Raw genomic sequence first — 18,658 nt, forward strand, 5'->3', positions numbered from 1 at the left:
TATAAAGCTGGGAGAAAGGAGGAAGGGGGGGGGGGGGTGTCACCCTCGGTCCTCCGAGGCAAGCACTCCGCGTATGGGAGCCCCGCTTCCTGAGAAGGCCCCACATCGCCTCTCCATGGGAAGGAGAGAATAAATCTGGTTTCTTTTTTTTTTTGTTTCCGGGCGCAGACCTTTGCTTCGCTTTGCTTCTATTAAAACTGCTTTTGTTTTACCCACAAGGGTTGGTCTATCTTATTTTCTTTCCCCTCTTTGCCCTGTTGAGGAAACAAAGGGAAGGGGGGAGAAGTGATAGAGCGACTTGGTGGTACCTGGCATTTAGCCCAGGTCAAACCACCACAATAATTCACCTTTAGCCTTCTGAGAAAAGACTCCAAAATGTTCTATTTGAGAGATGCTCAGTCTATGTCCAGCTTTTCGTTATGTCCCCTTTCTAAATGACTTACCACTAGTTAATCACTTTTTTTTAAAAAAAAAAAAAACAAACACGTTTGTTTTGCCTTAAACTTAATATCTAAGATTAATTTTGAGTGATTCAGTTTGACTGGGGTTTAAGTCAGCCGTGGTGAGGGCTGTACTGGGGACAAACGGGCAGTGTATGCACTGAACTGTCAGTATTGTTCCTCAAGCACCTGTGCTCTATTAATGAAACCTATAAATATCTATTTATTAGTTATTCCTGCTATTAAAAATATCCTCAGAGAAAAGAGGTTTCTAAAAATCTCTTTGGCAGACGGCTGCGGAGGGACCACACCTCAGAGAGCCCACAAGAGGCGCAGCGTGGAGGAATATCTGCGCCAGAGGCTGCCCTACCTGGAGAACCCTCACACCACTGCAAGGTTCACCAGCGAGTCCCCGGGGACCCATTTCTGGCTGCCCGGCCCCAGTCCCCACTGGTGGGGCTCGCTGGGGGTCTTGCTGGGTCCTTCCTGGGGGGCAGCCCTGCCGAGGGGGAGCAGAGCTCTGACCGGAGCTCTGTGCCCCCGGGGCTTGTTGTGTGCCACTAGAGGATCCTCCGTGATACAAGGAAAGGATCACCTGCTTTGCAGCGTCTGTAGTTACAGCAACTTATAACGATTGCTGAATATTGCTTGATCATCCTGCTTGCCCTGACTGCTCTGCGGAAGCTTTCCAAGGACTGCGGCGTTCGTCAAAACAAAGCGGTTTTCTGTGGAAACTCACCAAGAACTACAATGTTCGGCAAAAGTAAGAGACACGTCCTTGGAAAGCAGATGGGTTCCAGCACGTGTAGAATATATAGGGACAGTAAAAACTAACCACAGAATCACTCAGGTTGGAAAAAGACCCTTGGGATCCTCGAGTCCAACCATCAGCCTGACTCTACAAAGGTCTCCCCTACCCCATATCCCCCAACACCTCATCTCAAAGACCCTTAAGCACATGCAGGGATGGCGACTCCACCACCTCCCTGGGCAGCTTGTTCCACTCTCTCATCACTGTTTCCGTGAGATTTTTTTCCTCCTGCCCAGCCTGACCCTCCCCTGCTGCAGTTTCCAGCCGTTCCCTCTTGTTCTGTCCCTGATCCCCTGGGAGCAGAGCCCAGCCCCAGCCTCTCTGCAATGTCCCGTCAGGAGCTGCAGAGAGGGATGAGGGCTCCCCTCAGCCTCCTCCTCCTCGCACTGAACACTCCCAGCTCCTTCCATGGCTCCTTCCATCTAAAAGCTGTGGTTTCGCATAAGATAGAGGTGATAAACCAGCTGGAACCGTTCCTGTTGTTCAAGAAATTGGCTGAGAGAATCTGTGCGTGCTCTGAGGAGAAGAACAAGGGGAGGAGGACGGTGAGCCTTCCTCCCAAAGCCCCCGGAGACGCCCCCCAGGAGGCAATGCCCAGGCGCAAAGAGAACACAAACTGCTGACACCGGCCTCTAGAGCGAAGGCAGCCCGACTCCTGCATATGGATATTTGTGAGGTGTAATCCAATGAACATGGAGAGTCACCCTCTGTCAGTATTTGGTCAAATGTGCTGTTGGGGCACAAACTCTGTGAGGTGACACGGGGGGACCCCCAGGCCACCCCTGTCTTTATAGAGGCATCCCAGGACAGTGGGAGACCTGGGGCACACACGGGAGCGGGGGCCCAGGACACTCCCCAGCCCCATAGAGAGGTCCCAGGACATTTGGGGACACAGCGGGGGTGACACCGGGAGAGCAGAGGACCACCAGGCCAGCCCCTGTTCCCAGCAGCAGGGTCCCAGTGGGGTCACTGGGCAGAGTGGGGGGACTGGCCACTGCCTGGGGATCCTGTTGCTTTTCCCAAAGGAGGAGGGGGGCAGCTGTGGACTGATCTGGGGGGACAGCACTGGGGGCGGTGTCAGAGGGGGCAGTTTGGGTGTTGGGGTGGTGGCACCTGTGGGTTTCCCGGTGTCCCCCTTGGTGTCACTGGTGGGGGACAGGGACACCACGCTGTACTTCTGGACGCTGCCAGTGACAGCGGCACTGGGGATCGTGGGTGCCGCTGGCACCAGTTTGACCACAGGCTGGTCACTGGGGACAGTGGTGGTACCTGGGGAGACAGCCGTGGGCACAGGGCTGGGGCTGAAGGTCATCACCTCTGGACAGGGGGACTGTGTGGGGCACGGGGACATGGTGGGTGCCCCTCGGAGTGGGTGGGACGGGCAAGGCCAGGATCCCCCGCGGGGCCTGGCATGTGGCTCTGCACTTGCTGCGGGAGCAGCAGCCCCGGTGAAGTGGGTGACACCAACCTCAGGGGGTGGCAGGAGGCTGAGGGCGTCCCTGCCTGTATGTGGGGGGCCGATGTCACTGTGGCTGTGGTGACCCGCCAAGGCTGTCCTGCACGTCTATGGAGATGCTGATGGCACCGTTGCCATGGTGACCCGCCAGTGGTGTCCCTGCCCATCTATGGGGGTGTGACATCACGATGGCCACAGTGACACGCCAAGGGTGTCCCTGCCCATATATGGTGAATATGATGTCACAATGGCCGCTGTGCCCCACGGCAACAAGCCTCTAACAAGGGTCGCTGGGTTCCAGCCGTGCGTCAGTGCGACCTGGGAGCTGAGGAGGGGGCAGGGCAGGGAAGGGGCTGGTCGGGGGCTGCTGAGGGAGGAGTGGGGGGTCCCACACCTCGGGGCGCCGGGGCTGTGCTGAGAGCTGACCTGCGCCCCGCTTCTCCATCAGAGCCAGCCGAGGAGCCTCTGGGAGAGACGCCCTGGTGCTGCTGGGACAGGGACGCTCCCACCGCTCGTGTGCACTTGCACCATTTCTGAGAGGCGAGAGGAGGAGGCCCCCGACTCGATGGAGCAGGGTGAGAGCAAAGTTTCCCTCCCGCAGCACAGCAGAGGGGCTGTCGGGGGTCAGCGTGGGGCTGAGCGCGGTGGCAGGGGGAGGCAGTGCCTGCGATGCCCCTTCCTCGCCACGGCCCCCAGCCCTGCCCCTCAGCCCCTCAGGGACGGAGCAGGGCCCTGGGGGCGATCCCTCAGGGACGCTTCCCCCAGCCCCACAGAGGTGCTCATTCCCGCCGGCGTTTGCTCTCTCCCCTCCAGCGTGCATGCTGTGCGGCCGATCAGAAGAGGACCTGGATCTCTTGGTGGAGAAAATCAACATGCAAAATCTTTATGCCCATCTCTTTTGCGTGGTGAGTGCCCCGGGGGTCCCTCCAGCTCGCCAACAGAAACTCCCGGCCACGCTCTCTTCATCAGCTCCTTCTCTCTTCTCTTCTGTAGGTTTTTGCCAGTGAGCTTTTTTGCTGGCGGGATGAGCAAACATGGCTGCTGGGATTTTTCACTGATGACAATCGCCGCGTAATCGAGCAGGCAGCGCAGAGGGTGAGGACCTTGAACGTATCAGGGAGATTTGTGTGAGGAGAGGTCTGGGAGAGCTTAGCCCAGAGCCCAGGGAAGAACTCCCAGCCCCTCCAAGCAGCCCCGGGACAAAAGCCTTGCTCCCAGCAGCTCCACAGAGCTCCAGCCCAGGAGCCTGGGGCGCCAGGCGGATCTGTGGGCTGTGGCCCAGCAGCGGCCACATCCTGCGCCCTGCCCGGAGGCGTGGGGCTGGCTGGGGAGGCCCTGAGGCTGCCGCTGACGGGGCTGCTCTGCTCTTTCCAGCGATGCTTCGTCTGCGGGCAGAGCGGGGCCGCCATCACCTGCTGCCGGGAGGGCTGCGGCCGCAGCTTCCACCTGCCCTGTGCCATCGAGGGTGAATGCGTCACCCAGTACTTTTCTCCACACAGGTACCTCCTGTCCCCTCCTCGCCCCCACCGGGGGAGGACCCAGCACTTCTCACCTCACCCATCCCTTCCCTCTGCCCCCCAGGTGCTTCTGCAGGGAGCACCGCCCAGAGCAGCAGGTGGAGGCGGCTCCAGAGGAGAACATCAGCTGCCTCATCTGCCTGGAGCCTGTGGGGGACAGAAAGTCCTTCCACACCTTGGTGTGCCCCGTCTGCAAACACGCCTGGTTCCACCGGGACTGCATCCAGGTAGGAGCCGTTCCCTCACCCCCGGACACGGCAGGAGCTGGGCAGCACCAGGGTCTAACTCCTGATCATTTTTTTCTCCTGCAGAGGCACGCTCTCTCTGCTGGCGTTTCCTTCAAATGCCCGCACTGCAGAAACCAAAATGACTTTCTCAAGGACATGCTCTGCATGGGCATCCGAATGCCCTTGAGGTTGGTGTCCTGCCGGCTCACAGCACAGGAGGCTGCAAGCCCTGTGCCGTGCCCGGGGCTGCCCCTGCAGTCCTGCCCCTCCGCTGTCCCGTCTGCCTGGGCTTCAGCTTCACGGAGGAGCTGGAAACCGGGCAGGGGGCAGGAGCAGGGCTGCCCTGCATCGGCCTCATGCTGGGGCAGCAGGGGCTCAGCCATTTCCCTTTCTCCATCAGACCTCCATCACAGGACAACGTGCCTCCTGTTGCAGCGGTAGTTGAGAGGCACAGCCGCTGCGATGCCCGTGAGTGCCTGTGTCCCGGGGGCAGGGAGCACACAGAGGAACGGGGGTAAGTTGCCAAAGCAGCACCCTGGGCTCTGCACGGGATCTCTGCCTCACCGAGACCTCGGAGCAGAAGGACTGAGAACAGGAGCTGTGCCGCACAACCCCGTGTGCGGCCACTTTGTCCTCACAGCCATGAGCCCTTTTGTTCCCCAGGCCCTGGGAACTGCTGCTCTGCAGATCCTGCGCTGCCGAGGGCACCCACCGGCGCTGCTCCAACGTCAGCACCGACAGGATCATCTGGGAGTGTGAGAGTTGTGCTGGCCAGGGCAATGGTAAGGGGCAAAGCACCTTCATGCCCCTGGGATGGGGCCAGGGCCCAGGCAAGGCCTGGCAGCGGGTGCCCAGGCTGGGCTTGGCAGAGCCTCTCTGCCCCAGGAGGGCTGGGGCACCACTCTGGCCTCTCCACTGTGTCCTCTGTGCCCCTGACCTTCCTGCTCCCCCTTACAGCCTCCACTGACAGCTCAGGGCTCGCTGGCTCTGGCACTGGTAGCGGGTCAGGATTGAGGCCATCCTACAGCTTGCCAGAACCAGAGAGCAGCAGCCCCAGAAGCAGTAGCCAGGTGGGATTGGGGCCGTCCAGTGACTCCCCAGCACGTGAAGGCAGCAGCAGCTCCAGCTCACCTGCGCCTGACCACAGGGACCGCCAGCACAGAACATGCCGGGATAGAAGCCGCACGCCAGTGCCAAGAGCTGAGAGCAGCACCCCCGTCCAGGCAGTGCTGGGGACGTCTCAGGGCTCCCCACTACCAGAGAGCAGACGCCCCAGCACCAGCGGCCAGGCAGCACTGGGGCCATCCCATGACTCCCCAGTGCTTGAGGACAGTAGCAGGTCCAGGCCATCTGGGCCCCAGCACACTCGACGCCGCTCCCGTGCTGAACGTTTGGCTCAGACGCCCTACAGCCGGCCCAGAACACGCCAGGAGAGGAGACGCGTGCCAGCACCAAGGGCTGAGAGCAGCCCCCCCGGCCAGGCAGCGCTAGGGACGTCCCAGGGCTCCCCAGTGCCAGAGAGCAGCAGCCCCAGCACCGCCAGCCAGGTGGCACTGGGGCCATCCCCTGTGTCCCCAGCTCCTGAGGGTAGCAACAGGTCCAGCCGCCGTGGGCCCATGCGGAGGAGGGACCAGTCCCGTGCTGAACGTCGGGCCCAAAACCCTTACAACTGGCGCGGACGCAGGCGCGGGACCAGCCGTGCGCCCTTCACACGTTCTGGCCTGGATCCCCCTCCACCAGCAGAATAAAGTTGTCTGTTAACCTCTGCCCTGGGAGATTCCACGCTCATCTGTCACCTTCCTCCTCCTCTCCCTTTCTCCAGGGGCAGCGTTAGGGGCCGGGCCCAGAGGGTTTCTTCCCCCGGGGCCTGGCAGCCCCTTGCCCAGCCCTCCCTCCTTGCGGGCTGGCCTTGGCCGGCTGCCCAGCGCCATGGCCGGGTGCTTCGGGCCTCGCTGGCCCCGCAGCTGGCTCAGTCTCCCCGGGGAAGGGTCACACCGGGGGCAAAGCTCCTTTTCCTTACAGGTTCCGCTCAGTGTCACTAGCAATTGTGATAAAACAGTAACAGTGAGGGAAAGTACAAAGGGGCGCTGCACCCTGTGATTGCTCACCACCCGCCCGCTGATACCCAGCCCCTTCCCAGCCAGCGATCCCCAAAAACCGAGACCCCGCACTCGCAGTCCCAGGTGCAGGAGAGAACCCCCCGCTTCCCAGCCGCCCCTCCTTGACACCCTGAGCACGACGTTACAGGAGATGGGACATGCCGCTGGCTAAGTTGGGGCTCTGGCTCTGCCCCCGCCGAGACCTTGATCTCTGACATCAACCCCTGTAGGATCAGCATTCTTCTCATGGCAAATCCCGTACGGAATCCAAAACACAGCGCTAGTCGAGCTACTGAGGAGAAAAATTAACTCTATCCCAGTGAAACCAGGGCAGGCTCCACCCCTTACGTTGCACCATTTATATACCGTTCACGTCATGCTCAGGTTGCCAAGACATTCTAAGGAATCCCCGTCCCATTCCCTGCTCTCAAATGTGTCTCCACAGATCTCATTCCCTTCGTCTGTGGGCCACCCCTCCAAAATGTGCAGTGAGATCATTTAGCCCATAACTTTGGCTTCCATCTCTCAGGACAGGCTTTGCAGGCAGGAGGGATGAGGCGGAGTTGGCTCCGTCGGTGGAGCGGGTGACCTCGGGCTCAGCGGGACGATGGCGTGAAGTCTCTGCCACAGGCGGAGCTGGTGCCTCTGGCGCGGTCCCCGCTCGCAGTCTGCAGGGCGAAGGTGTCCATCTGCAGGGCGCTGCCGGGCACCAGGTGCTGCCATCAGTGCTGACCCTGCCAAAGTTCATCTTTTCTAGTCACGTCAGGCCGTTAGGGGAAGCTCTGTCAGCCGGAGCGATGACGCGATGCAAGAACAGCCTTAGTTGGCAGTTAACGTCAAACAGTTCCATCCATCGGCTCTTTTCACCTAAAACCCAACCCTCGAGGCACACATCGCACTTCCCCGGCCTCCTGCATCACCCACCAAGTGCACCCAGGTCCTTGGGCAAAAGTAATCCCACGCACGGGTTTACTTTTAATGCAGTTTAACTCATTTGCCTGCTACATCTAGAGCACTTCTAAATCTAAGGGGCGGGCCAGCAGACCATTGGCAGTTGAGCGGAGGGGCGGGGCCAGGAGCCCATTGGCAGTGAGGGAGGGGCGGGGCCAGTTGCCGTGCGGAGAAATCACTCCGTAACTGAGGGGTTATAACGCAGGTTTGTTTATCCAGCGCCGGGCGCATGGGGGATCGCTCCACCACAAGCATGCGCGCCGTTCGTAGCTCCCGTCCGGCCTCTCTGTTACAAAATAGTGCGTATTCATGGACGCCTGTGCAGATCCGTGGCCTATCCCCCCCCTCGCTCCTCATGGTAATCAGGTCTCCTCCCCTTGTGCCTGCGCGATGAGCTCTTCAAGTTCCGGTCAAGGGTCGTAAATTTCTGGGCCAGGGTCGCACAGATGAAGCACCTCTTCTTCCTCGCTGATGAACTTCTCACCCTGTCGCTCTGCGCAGGCTCAGTTGTTCCCTGGGCTCTGGCCAAACTGCCAGGCCGGTTTGTGCTGGAATCCGGGATGATTTGTTGCTCGAACACACAACTTCAGGGACCAGGAGAAACTCCTCTTTGAGCTGTCGACGGATACAGCCCGGGTATCAAGAATAACACCAGTATGGTTTGCCAGCTTGATCCCATTTTATTAAGCACAGAGCATCTGATATACTATTGGGGCGTGATCGCATACAGCTAAACAAGCTGTGATTGGTTCTAAGCTACTGTCCACACAACAGAACTCATATTTCATTGGTACAACGCGAGAAGCACACGCAAGAAGCACGAGCCTATGGACTCCTACTCAATGTTTCAACTTCACTCCATAGCTCTAGGTAAGGAATTTGCTAAACAATAGCTCTCTGTGCAGTGGCAGCCAGAGAGGAACATTGAACAGTGAGTTCTTTACACAGGGGCAGCTAGCAGAGAGTTACTCATGTCGGTATCAAGGACCAGGTGGCCGTTATCTTCCAAAAACTTCTCCACATGCGGACAGTCTGAGTCGCCGTCTGGAAGGAGGACGCACACAGCACCCAGTTATTTGCAGGGTAGGAGGCGCTTGCCTCTGGCTGGAGGGCAGGACTGGAGCTGAGAGCAGCGCCAGCTCATCACACCTGTGATGAAGTACTGCCCAGGCACTGCCCAGGAGAAGGAAAATGAAATTTTAATGGTTTTTTCCTTTCTCATCCCCTAAAAGAACAGATGAAAACTGAAATTAGTTCAACGCGCTCAGAGTTGTAAGCACGTGTGATGTGTTTGATTTGGGGTTTGGGGTTATTTTTTTTAGCGTTCTAGCCCGGTCCTTTCAAATTCTGCCTCTTGCACCCCTCAGTCTCTGCCAGTTGGGCAGCAGGGCTGTTGTGCCGTGTGACACAGCTGGTTTAGGAGGTTAAGGTCAGAAGTAACTGGTCGTCTCTCAGGTAGGACCAATCCTTGCACCTTTGATTACCTGGTCATTGATGTGTAAATGGACTCGGATCAGTGGCGGGGTCAGAGCAGGGGGAAGATCCTGCAATGTTGTGTTTGTGCTGACGGTGCTGCTGGAGCAGGTGAAGTGGTTTGTGTGGGGGGTGATTGCCAGGGGCTGAGCATGAGCCAGCAGGTGCCCAGGGGGCCAAGGCGGCCAATGGCATCCTGGCTTGTGTCAGCACTGGCGTGGCCAGCAGGGACAGGGAAGGGATCTGAGCCCTGGGCTCGGCACGGGTGAGGCCACATCGCGATGGGTGGGTTCAGTGTTGGGCCCCTCACCCCAAAAAGGCCATTGAATGACTCGAGCGTGGCCAGAGAAGGGCAACGGAGCTGGGGCAGGGTCTGGAGCACAGGTCTGCTGGGGAGCGGCTGGGGGAACTGCGGGGGTTCAGTCTGGAGAAGAGGAGGCTGAGGGGAGACCTCCTGGCCCTCTGCAACTCCCTGCCAGGAGGGGGCAGAGAGGGGGGATGAGTCTCTGGAGCCAAGGAGCCAGCGCCAGGCCCCGAGGGAATGGCCTCAAGCTGCCCAGGGCAGGGTCAGGCTGGCTCTGAGGAAGGATTTCTGTGCAGAAGGGGCTGTTGGGCATTGGAATGGGCTGCCCAGGGCAGGGGGGAGTCCCCGGGATCCCTGGGGGGGTTGAAGAGTCGGGCTGAGCCAGCGCTGAGGGATCTGGGGCAGTTGGGAACGGTCAGTGCTGGGTGAACGGTTGGACTAGATGATCTCCAAGGTCCTTTCCAGCCTAGATGATTCTGTGATTGTGGGTGGAGCCTGCCCTGGTTTCACTGGGATAGAGTTAATTTTTCTCCTCAGTAGCTCGACTAGCGCTGTGTTTTGGATTCCGTACGGGATTTGCCATGAGAAGAATGCTGATCCTACAGGGGTTGATGTCAGAGATCAAGGTCTCGGCGGGGGCAGAGCCAGAGCCCCAACTTAGCCAGCGGCATGTCCCATCTCCTGTAACGTCGTGCTCGGGGTGTCAAGGAGGGGCGGCTGGGAAGCGGGGGGTTCTCTCCTGCACCTGGGACTGCGAGTGCGGGGTCTCGGTTTTTGGGGATCGCTGGCTGGGAAGGGGCTGGGTATCAGCGGGCGGGTGGTGAGCAATCACAGGGTGCAGCGCCCCTTTGTACTTTCCCTCACTGTTACTGTTTTATCACAATTGCTAGTGACACTGAGCGGAACCTGTAAGGAAAAGGAGCTTTGCCCCCGGTGTGACCCTTCCCCGGGGAGACTGAGCCGGCTGCGGGGCCAGCGAGGCCCGAAGCACCCGGCCATGGCGCTGGGCAGCCGGCCAAGGCCAGCCCGCAAGGAGGGGGGGCTGCCAGGCCCCGGGGGAAGAAACCCTCTGGGCCCGGCCCCTAACGCTGCCCCTGGAGAAAGGGAGAGGAGGAGGAAGGTGACAGATGAGCGTGGAATCTCCCAGGGCAGAGATCAACGGTCAACTTTATTGTTCTGGATGGGGATCAGGGCCATCACGTGGGGACTGCGCACGGCTGGTCCCGCGCCTGTGTCCGGGCCGACTGTAAGGGTTTTGGGCCCGATGTTCCATGCGGGAGCGGTGCCTCCTCCGCACAGGCCCATGGCTGCTGGAGCTGCTGCCCTCAAGCTCTGCGTAGTCCTGGGACGGCCCCAATGCTTCCTGGCTGCCAATGTTGGAACTGCTGCTCTCCGGCACTGGGGAGATCTGGGATGTCCCGAGCGCAGCCTGGCCGGGGTTGCTGCTCTCAGCCCTTGGTGCTGGCATGGGGCTCCTCCCCCGGCGTGTTCTGGGCCGGCTGTAGGGCGTCTGGGCACGTCGTTCTGCACGGGAGCTGTTCCTCCTCCGCACGGGCCCAAATGGCCTGCTACTGCCCTCAAGCGCTGGGGAGTCATGGGACGGCCCCAATGCCGCCTGGCTACCTGTGCCGGGGCTGCTGGTCTCTGGCACTGGGGAGCCCTGGGACGTCCCCAGCGCTGCCGGGCTGGGAGTGCTGCTCTCAGCACTTGGTACGGGCCCAGGTGAGCTGGAGCTGCTGCTGCCCTCACGTGCTGGGGAGTTGTTGAACAGACCCGATGCCGCCTGGCTACCAATGCTGGGGCTGTTGCTCTCTGGTGGAGGTGAGACATAGCATGGCCCCAGTTCTGACGGGCTACCATTACCGGAGCCAGAGAGCTCTGAGCTGTGAGTGGAGGCTGTAAGGGGGAGCAGGAAGGTCAGGGGCACAGAGGCCACAGTGGAGAGGCCAGAGCGGTGCCCCAGCCCTCCTGGGGCAGAGAGGGTCTGCCAAGCCCAGCCTGGGCACCCTCTGCCAGGCCTTGCCTGGGGCCTGGCCCCAGCCCAGGGGCATGAAGGTGCTTTGCCTCTTACCATTGCCCAGGACAATACATCTGTCGCACACCCAGATGATCCTGATGTTGCTGACATTGGAGCAGCGCCGGTGGGTGCCTTCGGCAGCGCAGGAGCTGCACAGGAGCAGTTCCCAGGGCCTGGGGAACAAAAGGGTTCATGGCTGTGAGGACAAAGTGGCCGCACACAGGGTTGTGCAGCACAGCTCCTGTTCTCTGACCTTCAGCACCGAGGTCTCGGTGAGGCAGAGATTCCGTGCAGAGCCCAGGGTGCTGCTTTGGCAACTTACCCCCGTTCCTCTGCGTGCTCCCTGCCCCAGGGACACAGGCACTCATGAGCGTCACAGTGGCTGTGCATCTCAATTAGTATTTCCTCTTGAGGCTCGTTCTCCCATGATGGCAATCTGATGGAGAAAGGGAAATGGCTGAGCCCCTGCTGCCCCGGCATGAGGCCGATGTAGGGCAGCCCTGCTCCTGCCCCCTGCCCGGTTTCCAGCTCCTGCGTGAAGCTGAAGCCCAGGCAGACGGGACAGCGGAGGGGCAGGACTGCAGGGACACCAACCTCAAGGGGATTCGGATGCCCATGGTGAGCATGTCCTTGAGAAAGTCATCTTCGTTTCTGCAGTGTGGGCAGCTGAAGGAAATACCTGCGGAGAGAGCATGGCCCTGCAGAACAAACAAAAAAGCCGGAGTTAGACCCTGGTGCTGCCCAGCTCCTGCCGTGTCCGGGGGCGAGGGAACGGCTCCTACCTGGATGCAGTCCCGGTGGAACCAGGCGTGTTTGCAGACGGGGCACACCATGGTGTGGAAGGACTTTCTGTCCTCCACAGGCTCCAGGCAGATGAGGCAGTCGGTGTTCTCCTCCGGAGCCGCCTCCACCTCCTGCTCTGGGCGGTGCTCCCTGCAGAAGGAGCTGGGGGGCAGAGGGAAGGGATGGGTGAGGTGAGAAGCGCTGGGTCCTTCCCCAGTGGGGGCGAGGAGGGAAGAGGGGGTACCTGTGCGGAGGAAAGTACTGGGTGACGCATTCACCCTCGATGGCACAGGGCAGGTGGAAGCTCCGGTCGCAGCCCTCCCAGCAGCAGGTGTTGGCGGCCCCGCTCTGCCCGCAGACGAAGCATCGCTGGAAAGAGCAGAGCAGCCCCGTCAGCGGCAGCCTCAGGGCCTCCCCAGCCAGCCCCACGCCTCCGGGCAGGGCGCAGCATGTGGCCGCTGCTGGGCCACAGCCCACAGATCCGCCCGGCGCCCCAGGCTCCTGGGCTGGAGCTCTGTGGAGCTGCTGGGAGCAAGGCTTTTGTCCCGGGGCTGCTTGGAGGGGCTGGGAGTTCTTCCCTGGGCTCTGGGCTAAGCTCCCCCAGACCTCTCCTCACACAAATCTCCCTCATACGTTCAAGGTCCTCACCTTCTGTGCTGCCCACTCGACTGTGCAGAGAATGTATCCAGGGAGAATTCTCAGCATCCCTGTTTGCTCATCCTGCCAGTAAAAAAGCTCACTGGCAAAAAACTGCAAAGAGAAGAGAGAAGGAGCTGATGAAGAGCGTGGCCGGGAGTGCCTGTCGGCGAGCTGGAGGGATCCATGGGGAACTCACCAGGCAAAAGTGATGGACACAGAACCCTTGCTTCTCGATTTTTGGGCCCCAGAGATCCGGATTCGCCGCTGCCCGGCCACACAGCACGCACGCTGGAGGGGAGAGAGCAAACGCCGGCGGGAATGAGCACCTCTGTGGGTCTGGGGAAAGCGTCCCTGAGGGATCGTCCCCAGGGCCCTGCTCCGACCCTGAGGGGCTGAGGGGCAGGGCTGGGGGCCGTGGCGAGGAAGGGGCATCGCAGGCACTGCCTCCCCCTGCCACCGCGCTCGGCCCCACGCTGACCCCCGACAGCCCCTCTGCTGTGCTGCGGGACGGAAACTTTGCTCTCACCCTGCTCCATCGAGTCGGGGGCCTCCTCCTCTCGCCTCTCAGCCATGGCGCACGTCCTCAGCGAACGTTGGGAGCGTCCCTGTCCCAGCAGCACCAGGGTGTCTCTCCCAGATGCTCCTCGGCTGGCTCTGAGGGAGAAGCGGGGCGCGGGTCAGCTCTCAGCACAGCCCCGGCGCCCCGAGGTGTGGGACCCCCCACTCCTCCCTCAGCAGCCCCCGACCAGCCCCTTCCCTGCCCTGCTCTCTCCTCACCTCCCAGGTCGCACTGACACACGGCTGGAGCCCTGAGAGCCTTTATATAGGATCGTCCCCGCGGGTCACACTGGCCATTGTGACGTCACACCTTCATATATGGACATGGAAACCCTTGGTGGGTCACCATGGCAACGGTGCCATCAGCATCTCCATAGATGGGCAGGGACAGCCTTGGCGGGTCACAACAGCCACAGTGACATCGGCCCCCCACATACAGGCAGGGACGCCCTCAGCCTCCTGCCACCCCCTGAGGTTGGTGTCACCCACGTCACCGGGGCTGCTGCTCCCACAGCAAGTGCAGAGCCACATGCCAGGCCCCGCGGGGGATCCTGGCCTTTCCCATCCCACCCACTCCGAGGGGCACCCACCGTGTCCCCGTGCCCCACACAGTCCCCCTGTCCAGAGGTGATGACCTTCAGCCCCAGCCCTGTGCCCACGGCCACCTCCCCAGGCACCACCACTGTCCCCAGTGACCAGCCTGTGGTCAAACTGGTGCCAGCGGCACCCACGATCCCCAGTGCCGCTGTCACTGGCAGCGTCCAGAAGTACAGCGTGGTGTCCCTGTCCCCCACCAGTGACACCAAGGGGGACACCGGAAACCCACAGGTGCCACCACCCCAGCACCCAAACTGCCCCCTCTGACACCACCCCCAGTGCTGTCCCCCCAGATCAGTCCACAGCTGCCCCCCTCCTCCTTTGGGAAAAGCAACAGGATCCCCAGGCAGTGGCCAGTCCCCCCACTCTGCCCAGTGACCCCACTGGGACCCTGCTGCTGGGAACAGGGGCTGGCCTGGTGGTCCTCTGTTCTCCCGGTGTCACCCCCGCTGTGTCCCCAAATGTCCTGGGACCTCTCTATGGGGCTGGGGAGTGTCCTGGGCCCCCGCTCCCGTGTGTGCCCCGGGTCTCCCACTGTCCTGGGATGCCTCTATAAAGACAGAGGTGGCCTGGGGGTCCCCCCGTGTCACCTCACAGAGTTTGTGCCCCAACAGCACATTTGACCAAATACTGACAGAGGGTGACTCTCCATGTTCATTGGATTACACCTCACAAATATCCATATGCAGGAGTCAGGCTGCCTTCGCTCTAGAGGCCGGTGTCAGCAGTTTGTGTTCTCTTTGCGCCTGGGCATTGCCTCCTGGGGGGCGTCTCCGGGACCTTTGGGAGGAAGGCTCACCGTCCTCCTCCCCTTGTTCTTCTCCTCAGAGCACGCACAGATTCTCTCAGCCAATTTCTTGAACAACAGGAACGGTTCCAGCTGTTTTATCACCTCTATCTTATGTGAAACCACAGCTTTTAGATGGAAGGAGCCATGGAAGGAGCTGGGAGTGTTCAGTGCGAGGAGGAGGAGGCTGAGGGGAGCCCTCATCCCTCTCTGCAGCTCCTGACGGGACATTGCAGAGAGGCTGGTGCTGGGCTCTGCTCCCAGGGGATCAGGGACAGAACAAGAGGGAACGGCTGGAAACTGCAGCAGGGGAGGTTCAGGCTGGGCAGGAGGAAAAAATCTCACGGAAACAGTGATGAGAGAGTGGAACAAGCTGCCCAGGGAGGTGGTGGAGTCGCCATCCCTGCATGTGCTTAAGGGTCTTTGAGATGAGGTGTTGGGGGATATGGGGTAGGGGAGACCTTTGTAGAGTCAGGCTGATGGTTGGACTCGAGGATCCCAAGGGTCTTTTTCCAACCTGAGTGATTCTGTGGTTAGTTTTTACTGTCCCTATATATTCTACACGTGCTGGAACCCATCTGCTTTCCAAGGACGTGTCTCTTACTTTTGCCGAACATTGTAGTTCTTGGTGAGTTTCCACAGAAAACCGCTTTGTTTTGACGAATGCCGCAGTCCTTGGAAAGCTTCCGCAGAGCAGTCAGGGCAAGCAGGATGATCAAGCAATATTCAGCAATCGTTATAAGTTGCTGTAACTACAGACGCTGCAAAGCAGGTGATCCTTTCCTTGTATCACGGAGGATCCTCTAGTGGCACACAACAAGCCCCGGGGGCACAGAGCTCCGGTCAGAGCTCTGCTCCCCCTCGGCAGGGCTGCCCCCCAGGATGGACCCAGCAAGACCCCCAGCGAGCCCCACCAGTGGGGACTGGGGCCGGGCAGCCAGAAATGGGTCCCCGGGGACTCGCTGGTGAACCTTGCAGTGGTGTGAGGGTTCTCCAGGTAGGGCAGCCTCTGGCGCAGATATTCCTCCACGCTGCGCCTCTTGTGGGCTCTCTGAGGTGTGGTCCCTCCGCAGCCGTCTGCCAAAGAGATTTTTAGAAACCTCTTTTCTCTGAGGATATTTTTAATAGCAGGAATAACTAATAAATAGATATTTATAGGTTTCATTAATAGAGCACAGGTGCTTGAGGAACAATACTGACAGTTCAGTGCATACACTGCCCGTTTGTCCCCAGTACAGCCCTCACCACGGCTGACTTAAACCCCAGTCAAACTGAATCACTCAAAATTAATCTTAGATATTAAGTTTTAGGCAAAACAAACGTTTAAAAGAAAAAAATTATTAACTAGTGGTAAGTCATTTAGAAAGGGGACATAACGAAAAGCTGGACATAGACTGAGCATCTCTCAAATAGAACATTTTGGAGTCTTTTCTCAGAAGGCTAAAGGTGAATTATTGTGGTGGTTTGACCTGGGCTAAATGCCAGGTACCACCAAGTCGCTCTATCACTTCTCCCCCCTTCCCTTTGTTTCCTCAACAGGGCAAAGAGGGGAAAGAAAATAAGATAGACCAACCCTTGTGGGTAAAACAAAAGCAGTTTTAATAGAAGCAAAGCGAAGCAAAGGTCTGCGCCCGGAAACAAAAAAAAAAAGAAACCAGATTTATTCTCTCCTTCCCATGGAGAGGCGATGTGGGGCCTTCTCAGGAAGCGGGGCTCCCATACGCGGAGTGCTTGCCTCGGAGGACCGAGGTTGACACCCCCCCCCCCCCCCCCTTCCTCCTTTCTCCCAGCTTTATACTGGAGCAGTCAGATGGACTGGAATGTCCCTTGGTCAGCTGGGGTCAGCTATCCGGGCTGTGTCCCCTCCCGAGATCTCGCCCACCCCGTCCCACCGGAGCCCTGGTGCCGCGTAAGCACCACTCAGCAGCAGCCACCACACCAGGCTGCTGCCAACACCCTGCAGCTCCCAGCATAAACCACAGCACCGTGGGGCTGCTGTAGGGGAAAGCCAGTTCCAGCTCAGCCAGGCCCAGCACAGTAACGATGAGCGCCGATGGGAAATGTGTCTGTGCGTCAGGCCGCTCCATTTCTTGTGCCGTGCGACAGCTAAGCCTTTTGGTTAGAACATAAACGATGTTTTCCTTATTTTATACAAACAACAGTGTGATAATATTTTGGAAGCGTTTAGGAGAAAGCTGCCGCGCTGCAGCGTAGAAAAAAGCGTTGAGGCGTGGGGAGGAAAGCAGGGGAAGTGCTCTGGTTTCTTAGCAGGTGAGGCCTGTGACAAGGAAGCCTCGGAGCTTGTTTTCTGCTGACGCCGTTGTCACGGGCAGGGATCAGGAACCCCGTGGTGCTCTGGAAGTGGCAGCTTTGGGACTGGAAGGATCGGAGGTTGCTCGGCAGGAAAGCAGCCTGACGGGTCAATTACCGCGGCAAGTCCAGTCCTTACGCTGAAGCTCTTCAGGGTGAGGTGCCAAGCTTCAGCTTCAGAGCCGTGTGGTGCGGCCGACGCGGAAGAGATGCCCCCGTGCCCTGGGCGGTGGTAGGCTGAGCACTTCTCCTGGGGATGCAGAGAAATGCTCTGAGGGCTGCCATGGACAGGCCGGCTCAGCACAGTTTGACTCTGCCTCTGTAGGCAGCAAGAGGCTGGAAAAGACTTTCGCAGCTTTTTAGAGAGTAGAGTTGGAGCGTTCAGTAGTTCAGGGTGGCTGCTCAGGAGCAGTGCGAGTGCTATAGGGCAGGGAAAATCAACTGAGCACTTGTACCGTGGGTCCTCATGAGGCTGCAGTGAAGCAGAGGAGGGATGGAGCAGAGAGCTGGGGCGGTGATCAGCTCTGCCCGAAGAATCTCCTGCTGAACGGGAGTGGAAAAAAACACCTGCGGAGTCAGAGAATTACTGTTTGAATAAACCTGACAGACCTGGAGTAGGAATGGAGACAGGACCTTCAGGTTGAAGAGATTACCTGAGGGGATGGAGCAGAAAGTGCTGAAATGATTTAAAAGCTCCGAGTTTCTCCTGTGACTGATGTCCCTTTAGGATATGCGGCCTTTTGGGTGAAATGTTTGAGTCCTTCGAGTTTATGGCTTGGTCAAAAAATTAAAGGAAAAAAAAAATTTAAAAATCAGGTGTCAACTTTTTATCTGCTTTCATATCCTAACAAGATAAAATACAAGATTAATATTAGTTATGGTAAGTCAGAAGACTTTCACAAGCTGTGTAACCAAGCAAATCATCCGATTCCACTGAAAATGCCTTTTTTTAAAGCAGGGAGTTGTTGAGTAAAAGCAGATTATCACCTGCTTTTTTGTTTTGTTTTTTTTTTTTTTTTTTCCAAAAGGCACGAAATCTCCTTTTCCTCGGACGCTCGGCCCAAGCCGTGCAGCGAGTGGAGCAGATGAAGGATGCTGCTTTTGTCAACGCAAGCAGATCTTCCCCCGAATCCTGGATTTTTAAGGCCTGCAAACCCCAAGGCTGTTAACGTAACCTTAGAAATAATGAGAATGTGTCGTTTTGGAGACCTATTTTATACCTGGCAAACACGTGGGCGTTAGTAGTTTTTTGTCTGCTTTATATTTGATAAGAGACAAGAATTTTTTTAGTGTCATGTTTTACTTTTTTTGATAGTGCATGGAAAATGAACAGCGATGGATCCGTTCAGGGGTGGTACCCGAAAACCACTGTCTGACAGGCGGTTTTTGCACACAAATATGTCTTTTTCTTTTTTTAACATGTGATGTTTACATTCTCCCAGATTGAGCTGGAACGTCCCCAGGGATCAGGATGCCCACACTGTCCCTGACCCACTGTGCTGTCAGGTGCTGTCGTGCCTCCCGGGTATCCTGAGCAGAAAGGGAAACAACAGCCCCATCACATCCCTGCAGTTCATCCTTCTGCGGACAGTCTGAGTCGCCGTCTGGAAGGAGGACGCACACAGCACCCAGTTATTTGCAGGGTAGGAGGCGCTTGCCTCTGGCTGGAGGGCAGGACTGGAGCTGAGA

Source organism: Athene noctua, unplaced genomic scaffold, assembly GCF_965140245.1.
Source record: "Athene noctua unplaced genomic scaffold, bAthNoc1.hap1.1 HAP1_HAP1_scaffold_42, whole genome shotgun sequence".
NCBI lineage: Eukaryota > Metazoa > Chordata > Aves > Strigiformes > Strigidae > Athene > Athene noctua.